The sequence below is a fragment of the Mus caroli genome, unplaced genomic scaffold (assembly GCF_978045245.1).
Source record: "Mus caroli unplaced genomic scaffold, Mus_caroli_1 scaffold_3, whole genome shotgun sequence".
NCBI classification, from domain to species: Eukaryota; Metazoa; Chordata; class Mammalia; order Rodentia; family Muridae; genus Mus; species Mus caroli.
In genome coordinates, this window is record NW_028227258.1 from 92,744,270 (window position 1) to 92,757,133 (window position 12,864).

General features: G+C 42.7%; 1 pseudogene; it reads left to right on the forward strand.

Moving 5' to 3' along the window:
* Nucleotides 1–5,407: 5,407 nt before the first annotated feature.
* Nucleotides 5,408–5,728, forward strand: LOC110291848 (large ribosomal subunit protein eL32 pseudogene; annotated as a pseudogene).
* Nucleotides 5,729–12,864: the final 7,136 nt, after the last annotated feature.

Genomic DNA, 12,864 nt, shown 5'->3' on the forward strand with positions numbered 1-12,864 from the left:
ATCTCGCGATAGGAAAACCGGAAATCCCGCGTTCTGAAGGGTGCGGGCGCAGGGGACGGGTGGGCGGAGTCAAAGAATACACGCGTAGCAAGGGGCGGGGCCATGGAGTGAGTGGGTGGGGTTATGGGAGACCCGACGAGCTGAGCAGGCTTGGGACAGTGATTACAGCAGTTTGGTGTCTGTGATAGGCTCACCGTTCCACCCGCCCCCGTAGCTTTAAAAAGCTCTCCTCAGCTCCTGTGGCTCAGCAGTTAAAAGCAGTTGTTCTTACAAAGGACCTGGATTCGATTCCCAGCACTCACACGGTGGGCTCACTGGCATCTAGAGTTCCATTTGGAGAGTATCTGCCGCCCTCTTAACTCTGAGGCCACCAACCACAAACTTGGTGCATATATATTCATGCGGGCCAAACACTCAAATACATAAAATAAATGGATCTTTCTAAAGAAACATGGCCACTGTAAATGTCACCATGGACAACCTAAGAGTATCAAATCGCTGTTTACTAAACAGTTGATGGAAAAAGAAAAAGAAAAGAAAAACTGAAAACTCTCTATTATATTGCAAACGCTGTACTTTTAATGGTAAGCAGAAAAAATAAAATGTTTTTCATTAAAGAAAATTATTATTCTTAAAGAAATCATCTGAAACATATTTTTCTCAGAAGTGGATTCACAAAATAGATGAAAACAGGTAAATCCGCAATTGTAACAGAAACTGATGTCAAAAGGAAGACCCTAGCATTTCTAAGGTCCAAGAGGTGTCAGACGCCCGGGAGCTGGAGTTACAGGTGGTTTTAAACTGAAGAAGTATTAAAAAAGTATAGCAAAGTAAAAACAAAATTCAAGGCTTTTGGGCCCAGGCTTGGGAGTGTAGCCTTTGTGGCTTAGTGCTCCAGGTGCTGGTCATAAAACAGATAGCGACATTCCTCCACCTACCCTCTTCCTGGGTTCAATTCAAAGAATGGCACCCTGACCATTACTGGAACCTGCAATGCAAATGTGCTATCTTTAGGGGCTCTTAGATTGTTAGGGGCTCTTAGAAACTGTCTTGAGAGATAATCTGACACTTGTGACTTTATACTTCCTTGTGACTCTTAACTGGTATTTTTGGTATTTTCCAACAACACCCTCCCCACCTCCATGAATTGTGGTTTCTTCCTTTAAATACCCCCTTACTCAACTACTCGGGGCGCCATGGTCCTCTACCCCTGCGTGGTGTATGACCATGGGCCCGAGAACGCTCTCGAATAAAAATCCTCTTGCAAGTTGCAGCAAGATCGTTTCTTGTGGGTGATTTTGGGGTGTCGCCTCTCCTGAGTCAGAACGTGAGGGAGTCCTCACGTTGTGGGTCTTTCAAAACTGCCCAACACAGAGGCTGAGAACCAAGCTCTGGTCCTGGGAGAGAGTAGCAGATGTTCTTAACTGCTGAGCCACCTTTCAAGCTCCACAAAATCATATGTGTTTTATAAAACATTTATAATGAACATGGAAATGTAACTACAGTATAAATTTTAGTTGTTCTTTAAAGATATGCCTAATTTCTACTAAAACAGACAAGGGTGTTTATGTTCTCCACTTTTAATAGAGTGTTGGAAGTTTTTAGCTAGGGCTGTAAGACAAGAGAAATAATAAAGGGAATACAAATAAGAAAGGAAGAAACCAAAATATTCTTAATTGCAGATGCTATGATTCTATACATGAGAGTCCTAAGAACTCCAGCAGAAGCCTTAGGGTTGGAGGCTGGGGAGATGGCTGAGTCAGTAAGGCGCTTGCCATGCAGGCACAGAATCTGAGTTGGATACCCAGCACCTGCATAAAGAGGGGAAGGGAAAGTGGTCTGAAGAGATGGCTCAGTAGTCCATACTATTATTCTTGCAAAACACTAGAGTTCAGTACCCAGCATCCATATTATCAACTTTGAATGGCTTGTAACTTCAGCTCCAGGGGGATGCCTCTATCTGCTATGGGCTCCTGCACTCATATTAACCGTCGCCACTATTCAGGTAAATGAGGCAAAGAATTTTTCTTACTAACCCTGCCGTTAGCCAAGTGGCGTATTTGAAGGATCACACTATTCCAATTTAGGCTAATGACTCTAATTGGACTCCAAGACCCTATGACAGTAGAGGGTCTTTGTTCCCCAATGAAGAGGGTTTAAATTTGAATTCATCTTATCAAATAGAAGTGGGAGGATTTCCTTTTTGGATTGGGCATGAAGCTCATATTTGAAAGTTATAGCTAAGGGGTAGTTATTTATTATTCATAAATGAACAAAAATGAAGGACCCAAGAACCTATTCGTTTGAATAGGGGAGGGGTTTGAAGAAAATATTACTAATGGTCTTTCCATTCCACCTCAATTCTCCTCCTCGCCACATTCCTGCTGTCTTGGAGGTAAGTGAATGGATACCCCGGGAACAATGAAGAGGATCAGAGCTGTGAGCTGTTAGTAATTCTTGCTGTGGTAACTTCATACCTTGGCACCTACAGGCTCTGCTTGCACCAAAGGTGCAGAAAGACACAGAATTAAGATAGTTCTATAATCAGCCAGGCGGTGGTGGCGCACGCCTTTAATCCCAGCACTTGGGAGGCAGAGGCAGGTGGATTTCTGAGTTCGAGGCCAGCCTGGTCTACACAGTGAGTTCCAGGACAGCCAGGGCTACACAGAGAAACCCTGTCTCAACAAAACCAAAACAAACAAACAAACAAACAAACAAACAAAAAAGATAGTTCTATAATAATAATACCATCACCCACCCATAGCAACGAATCTACGGTTAGTATGACGTGGAAGCATATAGTACCTCCTCTCTTCATATGGAGAGATGAGCTACTCATAACCATCTTTGGGATTAATCATCGTGTAACATTTGGGCCTGGAAAAGGAATATATAGAAAACTACTTCTAACAATAAGACTATTTTCTCTCTTATTTAAAAAAAAAAATGTATCTCATCTTGTGGCTGTCGGCAGGCAAGTTAGCTGGCCCCACCACCGCTGGCTGCATCACTCGAGAGAGCAGGCCCCACACCTGCCTTGCCTGGGCAGCACAGTAGAGCTGGCCCTGGTGGTACTGGCGTGGGAGAGTTATCCTGAGGGTGAGAGAGCTGGTCCCACCTTTTGCCAACTACTACAAGCAGGAGACCTGACCCTGACTCTTGCCTAGACAGCCTGAGAGAGCTGGCCCCAAGGGCATAAGAGCTGATAAGCTGGCCCCACCCCATCCCATCTACAACACTGGGATAGTGGTCTCACCCCTGCCTAGGCAGCACAGTAGAGCTGGCCCTAGTGGCGTGGGCATGGGAGAATCAGCTGAAAGGTGGGAGAGCTGGCCCCATCTCTTGCCCACTGCCACAAGCAAGAGAGCTGCCCCTGTCCCTCACCTGGGCAAAGCAGGAGAGCTGGCCCTAGTGGCATGGGTGCAGGAGAACTGGAGGGCTAACCAATTCAACTTCTACCTAGATCCAGATCCAGGGCTTTTGAGTTGGCCCACCCCAACATCTACCCCAGGTATGAACTGCTGGAGCTCATGAAGGGGCTAGTCCTACCAATCCAAAGCTGCAGGTTCTCCATGACTCAGGGCAACAAGAGTATATCCAAGGGGAGTCCCAGTGAGAATCCAGAATCCATAGTGTAGCAGAAGCCAGAGACCTTGAACCAGACCAATGACTCATTGCAAAGAGCATTTGCAAAGAAGTGTGGACAAAAGGGCATACTGTGTGACACACTGTGGCACACTGCAGTTAGCACAGTAAGAATTCTTTTTTTATTTTTTATTTTTTTTTATTTTTTGTTTTTTTGAGACAGGGTTTCTCTGTGTAATCCTGGCTGTCCTGGAACTCACTCTGTAGACTAGATTGGCCTCAAACTCAGAAATCTGCCTGCCTCTGCCTCCCAAGTGCTGGGATTAAAGGCGTGTGCCACTACTGCCCAACTGTGAGATGCTTTTTACTTTATTTCTTTTTGCATTTTTCTATTTAATTTATGCATGTATGTATGTATGTATGTATGTATGTATGTATGTATGTATTTTTGTTTTCTCTTGGCGGGGGGTGGGGGGGTGTGATGCAAGGACCGAGGGCAGATATGAAGGAGACAGGGACATGAGTGAGATTGCAGTGCATGACATGAGATTCACAAAGAGTCAGTCAATAGTTTTAAAAACATGTATCTCATAATATTATGGCGTCTGTTTGTCTTCCTTATTTGTTTATGATTGTCAAAACTACTGGGAATCGGTCTGAAGGATTCGTGTCTTATTCCAAGCGTTCTTCATTCCTGTTAATTTGAGCTGCAGAGAATTTACGTACTTTAAGCCCAGACTGGTGTTTGGATGCCTGTAGAGATGGCTCGTGCCTGGGAAGAATCTCACTCCATGTCTACACATTATCATATGCTGGGGCAAAAGAAAAAAAGGATTGAAGAATGGTTGGGCTAATTGTTGCCCTTGTGTTGGGAGTTGTTGTCTTTGCTGCTGCTGCTGCTGCTAACGTAGCCCTGTGTCAACACATCCAAACTGTGCCTTATATTTTAGAATGGCATTCTGATTCAGAGAAACTGTGAAACATTCAAAGACATATAGACAGTACACTCCGTGCTGAAATCGCTGATTTAGAATCAACTGTGGTTATGTTAGGTGATCAAGCAGTTAGTTTACAAGGACAGTTCTCATTAAGATGTGATTGGAATGTGACTCAGGTCTGTGTACTGCAATGAGGCCTTGTTCCCTTGGGATTAGGTCAGAAAACATTTAATAATTCATGGTAACTTGGGAAATACTGAAATTATGGTCAGATATTAATCACATGTTTGCAGAACAAGTGCATGGACTAACTGCTAATGGATTATTGGAGAATATCAAGGACAGATTGGGAAAGTTAAATTTAATTTAACAATTTAGCATTTCAAGCTCCTTCTGTGATGTAATGTTTATATTGATGGTTCGCTTGTTTTTGTTATTTTTAATGGCCAGGAGGAAAACCTCCTGACATTAAGAAAATACTCAATAGCAGGCAGCTGTATTCAACACTATGTTACAAAATATGACTAAACAAAAGGGGGAGACGAAGGAGCTCTGCGGAACTGATGCCAGGCATCTCTTGAAAACAAGAGGATACTTGCGGAATTTTGGCAGAGTGCTGCTTTCACGGTCCAACAAGTATTTCCTTGGCCAGGCTTAACGTTCTTCGCATTTATCTTCTAGGGGAAAAAAAATCAACTAGCGACACATAAAAAGGTGTTATTTGTCCAGGAAAAAAAAAAAAAAGAAGCAACAGTATAGATTGAATCTTGCATACTATGTATTTTGGAATCAGAGTAATGCAACAGTGTAATGTGGTTAAGAATAAAGACTGGCTTCTTCCTCGGCACTGCCTACAAGGTGGCTGCCATCTGTTTTGCAGCATCATGGCTGCCCTCCGGCCTCTAGTGAAGCCCAAGACCGTCAAAAAGAGGACCAAGAAGTTCATCAGACACCAGTCAGACCGATATGTGAAAATTAAGCGAAACTGGCGGAAACCCAGAGGCATCGACAACAGGATGAGGAGAAGGTTCAAGGGCCAGATCCTGATGCCCAACATCGGTTACCGGAACAAGAAAACCAAACACATGCTGCCCAGTGGCTTCCGCAAGTTCCTGGTCCACAATGTCAAGGAGCCGGAGGTGCTGCTGATGTGCTACAAATCTTACTGTGCTGAGATTGCTCACAACCTGTCCTCTAAGAACTGAAAAGCCATTGTAGAAAGAGCAGCACAGCTAGCCATCAGAATCACCAAACCCAACGCCAGGCTACACAGGGAAGAAAATGAATAGATGGCTTGTGTACATGTTTTATGTTTAAATAAAATCACAAAAACTGAAGAAAAAAAAAAGAATAAACACTCTGAGGCTGGAAGAGGGTGTCAAATGTCCCTGGAACTGGAGTTACAGACAATTGTGAACCCCCCCACCCCTCACCCCCCCATGGGAGCTGGTGATCGAACTTGGGTCCCCTGGAAGAGAGGCAAGCACTATTAATTATGGAGCCATTTCTTCAGCCAAACATCCCATATTTTAATCCAAACCTAGCAGATTTTTAATCTGTGGCTTGTTGGTTTTCAGCTAGGTTATATTGTACAGTCTATTTTTAATATCAGATGGGTGATTAAGTTGCAGATATAAAGTTATCTCTACTGTCATTAGGTGACGGGGAAAATACAAAGATAATTACCGATGTTGGCTTCATAGTTTTCCCTAAATTCTTTTTATTTTCAATATTGGGGAGGGATTTTTATCTTTTATTTATTTTGTGACAATCCTGTATATACGGACTTACTTTTTTTTTAGATTTATTTTTATTTTATGTAGATGAGCTTATATGTATGTCTACACCATGTGCGTGCCTGGTATCTGTGGAGGTCAGAAGAGGGTGCCAGGTCACTTGGAAACAGAGCTGCAGATAGTTGAGAGCTGCCGTGTGGGTACTGCGAACAGAACTCAGGCCCTCAGAACAGCAGCCAGCATTCTTTCCTGCTCTGATATTGCTCCACTCCCTCCCTTAAACCATTACTACAGTGCTTTCATATTCCTATAGTTAACGCGTTTCAGATGATAGTTTTTCAGGGTTTTTGTTTGTTTGTTTGTTTGTTTCTAGAAATCCTATTATCTATAAGCATAGACCATTCAAGTCCAATAGATCGTGTTTTATTTTTATTAATGTATATTTTTCTACAGTGACTTAGTTATTTTCTATTGCTGTGATAAGACACTGTGATCAAAGCAACTTAAAGAAGAAAGAGTATATTGGGGACTTACAGTTTCAGAGAGGGTGTCCATGACATCCTGGCAAGAGGGAAGCATGGCATCAGGCAGGTATGAATGGCACTGAGCAGTCGATTGGAGCTTACATCTTAATCCACAAACACTTCCTCCAACAAGACCACACCTCTTAATTTTTTTCCCAAACAGTTCTGCCAGCTGGGAGCCAAGCATTGAAGTCTATGTGCCTATGGAGACTATTCTCATTCACAAAACTATGTGCTTTATTATGGCGCTGTCATTCATGTGATAATGTGGTTAGGCCATATCTACTCCCCATGACACACCCTTCCTCTTCCTGCTGGAGCCTTGTCGTCACCAATCACCCTCCATGTCTGAGAAAACATTTCCTACTTGTCATTCCAGCCCATTTTACTTAACTTGAGGATTTCTACTTTTTACCCATTTTCTTGCAGATGACATGATTTTCTTTTAAATGGCTAAATAATAGTCTATTGTAGATACACACATTTTCTTTATCCATTAGATGGGCATCTAAACTATTTCTCTATCCATAGATGGGAACTGATTTGTGAAAGTTTCTTTTATCTGCCTGATGAAATTGTCCTCTAAGAGGCTTACTGCTGAATAAGCTTACCCTTTCTAGCTCTTTCTGAACTCTGGATAGCTGGTTCAACTCAGCTGTTCTGGCTCAAACTCCTCTCCAAGCTGGCTGATTCAATTTGGCTTCTCCCAACTTCTCACTCTGCTTGGCCTCAAACTAACTCTGGCAATTTGTTCTGTGTTGGGGTCCAGCCTTGACACAGGATCTGGGTTCTCAGCTGGAAGCAGGGATATCTGGAAGGTGCATAATAAACACACAGAGACAACTTTTTCGGGTATACACTGACAGGCAAGTTTCAAGGCTTGAGGTTGCTCGCTCGCTCTCTCTCTCTCTCTCTCTTACACACACACACACACACACACACACAGAGCTTGAGGGGCCGCACACACATTGCACTCTCCTCTCCTCCACAGTCTGATTTTCTCCTGTGCATTTTTCTTTTCTCACACTCCCACACTCCTACTTATTTCAGTGTGCTCTCCTTTCTTTTTTTTTAAAGAATTTTTTGAAGATTTATTTATTTTATTTTATGTATATGAGTACACTGTAGCTGTACATGTGGTTGCTGGGAATTGAATTTTTAGGACCCCTACTCACTCCAGTCACTCTCTGGGTCTGCCCAGACTGCTCTGGTAAACTCTACTCCCTCATTCCCTTACTACTCCAGCCCAAAGATTTATTTATTATTATTAATAAGTACACTGTAGCTGACTTCAGACAGCACCAGAAGAAGGAGTCAGATCTCATTATGGGTAGTTGTGAGCCACCATGTGGTTGCTGGGATTTGAACTTAGGACCTTCAGAAGAGCAGTCAGTGCTCTTACCCACTGAGCCATCTCCCCAGCCCCAGCACTCTCCTTTCACTCACACACACCTCACATACACCACACACACCTCACATGCATTCTCCTTACATACACACACCTTCACACACTCTTCTCTCTCTCTCTCTCTCTCTCTCTCTCTCTCTCTCTCTCTCTCTCTCTCTCTCTCTCTCTCTTCCCCTCGCCTTTAACTCGCCCCAATCTTTTATTGTTACTCCAAAACCAAGTAGGAAAAAAAGACATTGTATAATCATTACCAAATCAAATTCAAAAGAATGACCACATCTCATAAAGAATTAAGAAGTAAAAATTACAATTATTCACCAAAGTTTCAATCTTCCCCTATTCTCAAGCCTGTGGCCAAAATGATAATTGCAAGATTTTCATTATTTAAATTTTAACTTTTTAAAAAAAGGTTTAAAGTACACTGTTGCTGTCTTCAGACACACCAGAAGAGGGCACCAGAACCCATCAGAGATGGTTGTGAGCCACTATGTACTTGCTCGGAATTGAACTCAAGACCTCTAGAAGAGCAGTCAGTGCTCTTAACCTCTGAGACATCTCTCCAGCCCTAAACTTTAACTTTTGACTTCCTATACTTCAGAACTCAGAGCTTCAAGGTCAGCTACTTGCATTTTCCTCTGAAGCTCTAAAGATAAATGTGGGCAAAGCTGCCAGGGGTGGCCAGAAAGAGTCAAGTTAACCCTTAACTCGTCTGTTCTCCTAGCTTCTGCTTCTGCACATTGCACACAATGACTCTCCTAAGAGCCCCAGTGTTTTGACTTAGTTTTACTAGTATATGATTTTATGTATTCTGTATTTTCTTATCCACACATATCCAAAGGAGACCAGGAACCACTCTCAAATGTTGTACAAAACTCATTTCAAAACTACAATAGCTTTTCCCTTTCTCGGTGTCCCAATATTGGCTCTGCTTAATTTTCTTAATTTATTTCTAAACATAATTTCTCCAAGCTTTCTTAGCAAGTCAAACATTAATATGAAACTACCATTGTGCAATTATTACATTGTTTCCAAGATGAGAGCACACAACATGCACCTGGACCATTAGGACTATGCTGTGCTGTGCCCCTGTGCCTCCATTTTTTATTGTTTAAAAATCATTACATCAAGGAACATCTAGTTTCATAGAAATTTCACCACAGCAGAAGGAGAAGGAAGTAGGAAAGTCAGATATGATAGAATAATTATGCACACCAAGGCCAACTGAAAAACAGTCACACACAAATGAAATCTATACAGCTGTTGTGCAGGGCTAAAGTTAGGAGAACTGAGGACTTTGTTACAAACAGCTGCCCACAGGCTTCTGAGATGTCTCTGCCCAGGCCTGCTATGGGCAGTTCCTTATTTCTGATGGTCGGTCCCCTGGAGGGATGTGTATCCTGCTTCTCAGGATTCCAGATGCCATCCATGTCATGGTATGCTGTAGCTGGGGACATTTCTAATCTTCTGACTCCTTATTCTCTGACTTCAGCTGCCTCTGCTGACCTGCACTGAACTGCACGAGCTCAGGAACAAATGCAACTCCACTGCACTCACTGCACTGACTTCCAACTGACTCCGCTCCTAACTCACACTCTCTCATCCTGCACTGCTCTTAAATAGTGTCTTGAGAGATTTGGGTATGTCTTATCTCTGATTCATTCTGTGAAATCTTTCTCTAATTCATCACTTTGCCCCTCAATTAGACATCTTTGTTTGGGATTAAAGGTATTAAAGGTGTGTCAGTATTCCAGCCAGATCACATAGACCTTAAATTAGATGTGTTCTATGGAGTAGTTTTTTTCCCACTCAACCCTGATTTTCCCTCGAACTATATAGCATTTGTCAAATATAATGACCAAAAAAAAAAAAAAAAAAAAAGCCCTTTCAAAAAGACATTGCTTTGATAACTACGAGAGGTGGGGAAAGGAAATATAACTGGAATGGGGCTCCATTTGTATTTTCCCCCCAACTTTAATAATTTAACACACGGTTTTCAAACTGGTACATAACATGCCAAATCTAATCCATGGGATTTGGTTTTTTGGTTGTTTTGTGTTGTGTTTTGGTGTTTTGGTTGGGCCTAACATAGTTTTTTTTTTTAAAAAAAAAAAAAACTTGAATTAGTTACTGCATCATCTGATGTTCTTATTTCTAAGCAGTAGAAATGGACTCCAGCTTATTTAGCAGAAAAAGAAATTGTGAATACAATTTCAGTAGATCCCAGAATATAAAGGAGTGGGAATGGCAGACCAGACTTAAGAGTCCTGCAATCAGAAACACAAGCCAAAATCATGCAGCTACGCAGCTCAGAGGCCCTGCACACACAGGTACCATGCTTGTGTAATACATGGGCAATGGGGCTCACTATAGAAAATTACCAGTGTGTAACCCTACTCATTGCCCATGCCACTCAGGTACAGAGCCATCTGAGGGTTCTTTGCAGTTCCTGCTTCTTTGCATAATGTTTGCCAATAGTTCAGGGGAGACAAATCTAATCTACAGAGGGGAGATGTGATACTGTCAGCAGAGGGGAGATGGTGATGTCAGTAGCGGGGAGAGGATGATGATGTCAGCAGAGGGGAGATGGTGATGTCAGTAGTGAGGAGAGGATGATGATGTCAGCAGAGGGGAGATGTGATACTGTCAGCAGAGGGGAGATGATGATGTCAGTAGTGAGGAGAGGATGATGATGTCAGCAGAGGGGAGATGGTGATGTCAGTAGTGAGGAGAGGATGATGATGTCAGCAGAGGGGAGATGGTGATGTCAGTAGTGAGGAGAGGATGATGATGTCAGCAGAGGGGAGATGGTGATGTCAGTAATGAGGAGAGGATGATGATGTCAGCAGAGGGGAGATGTGATACTGTCAGCAAAGGGGAGATGATGATGTCAGTAGTGAGGAGAGGATGATGATGTCAGCAGAGGGGAGATGGTGATGTCAGTAGTGAGGAGAGGATGATGATGTCAGCAGAGGGGAGATGGTGATGTCAGTAGTGAGGAGAGGATGATGATGTCAGCAGAGGGGAGATGTGATAGTGTCAGCAGAGGGGAGATGGTGATGCCAGTAGTGAGGAGAGGATGATGATGTCAGCAGAGGGGAGATGGTGATGTCAGTAGTGAGGAGAGGATGATGATGTCAGCAGAGGGGAGATGTGATAGTGTCAGCAGAGGGGAGATGGTGATGTCAGTAGTGAGGAGAGGATGATGATGTCAGCAGAGGGGAGATGTGATAGTGTCAGCAGAGGGGAGATGGTGATGTCAGTAGTGAGGAGAGGATGATGATGTCAGCAGAGGGGAGATGTGATACTGTCAGCAGAGGGGAGATGATGATGTCAGCAGAGGGGAGAGGATGATGATATCGGCAGAGGGGAGAGGATCTGAGCAGAGGAAGGTGGTTGACCAGAAGAGGGGGAGTTGAGCCACCACCTCCTCCTAGCCTGTTCTTTTCTTGTTAATTTTAAAATAACTTCCTGCTACTCTGGCACTTCTTTCCCTTTCAAACTCAGAGTCCCTAAGCAAGCATAGTAATTGGCACATTCAGGGCCAAAATTAACACAGTCAGAAGCACTAAGTTAAGAAGTCTAATAGCCGGCTGTTCTTGGTAAATATTATTAGGCTGCTTTCTAGAGCCCAGTAATGTATCTAATAAATATTTATGAATGTAAAATTGAGAACCGTAAATGGCCGTGACTATACTCATCAAATATTTCTTTAAAATTCAAAATTAGCTCCTGAATAGAGTCTGCAAGTGCCTTGAGAAAACCAATTAGAACCTTAATCCCTTCTGTGGAGCGATTTTGCTTCCCTCCTTCATTATGAGGCCTCTGTGTTTACTGCTCCATCAGCTGCACTGCCAACTGTGACCCCTCTCCAATAACCTATAATCCATACAACAGCAAGCCATCAGACAGCTCAGGGAAAATGTGCTTCATTCAACCAATTCTCAGATAAACTCATTAATGTCCTCAGCTTCCGAGAGGCTAAGCAGCAGCCGGGAGTTTGAGGTTTATTTGTCGGTGGCTTGGCATATACTCAAAGCTTTCATTTCACACACAGAGAAAAGCTTTTGGCTGCAAGACTTTTTTGCACCTATTCATGGCATAACAGACTTGACTTATTCTAGAATCTTAGCAATTCATTTGTCACTGAGATTCAGTTGCCTGCTTCCTTTAAAATAAGACCCAGTCCTGGAAGGGAGGATTGCAGATCATAAATAATTTTTGCACACACTATATTCTAAAAGATTAAACCTACCAACTTCATACTCTGTTGATGTCTCTCAAATGTTAAGATGCTTTAGGCACTGAGAACACAAATCTGTTTTCTCTGTGAAGTCCTGTTCACTTAAAGCTTTGTCTTCCTCATCGATAAAATGGGATTAAACAGCACAGATGTTTGTAACATTGGTAATGGCAGGTATGAAAATATTTGCAGCTGCAACTGCTAAGATAATGTTTGTAAACTTGCCTGGAACAGTGCTTAACACAGGTCACTCACTATTCAATTAGTAAGTCATCTTTTGAAATATAGTATAGAGACAGGGTGACTGGTTACTATACAATTAGATAATCAAGGACTAGGGAAGATATTTTTCATTCTTTCTACAAGCACTTTTTTTTTAACTTTAGTATATAGGGATTCAGGTTGAATAGTGTGCTGTAATACTGAGTTGCAC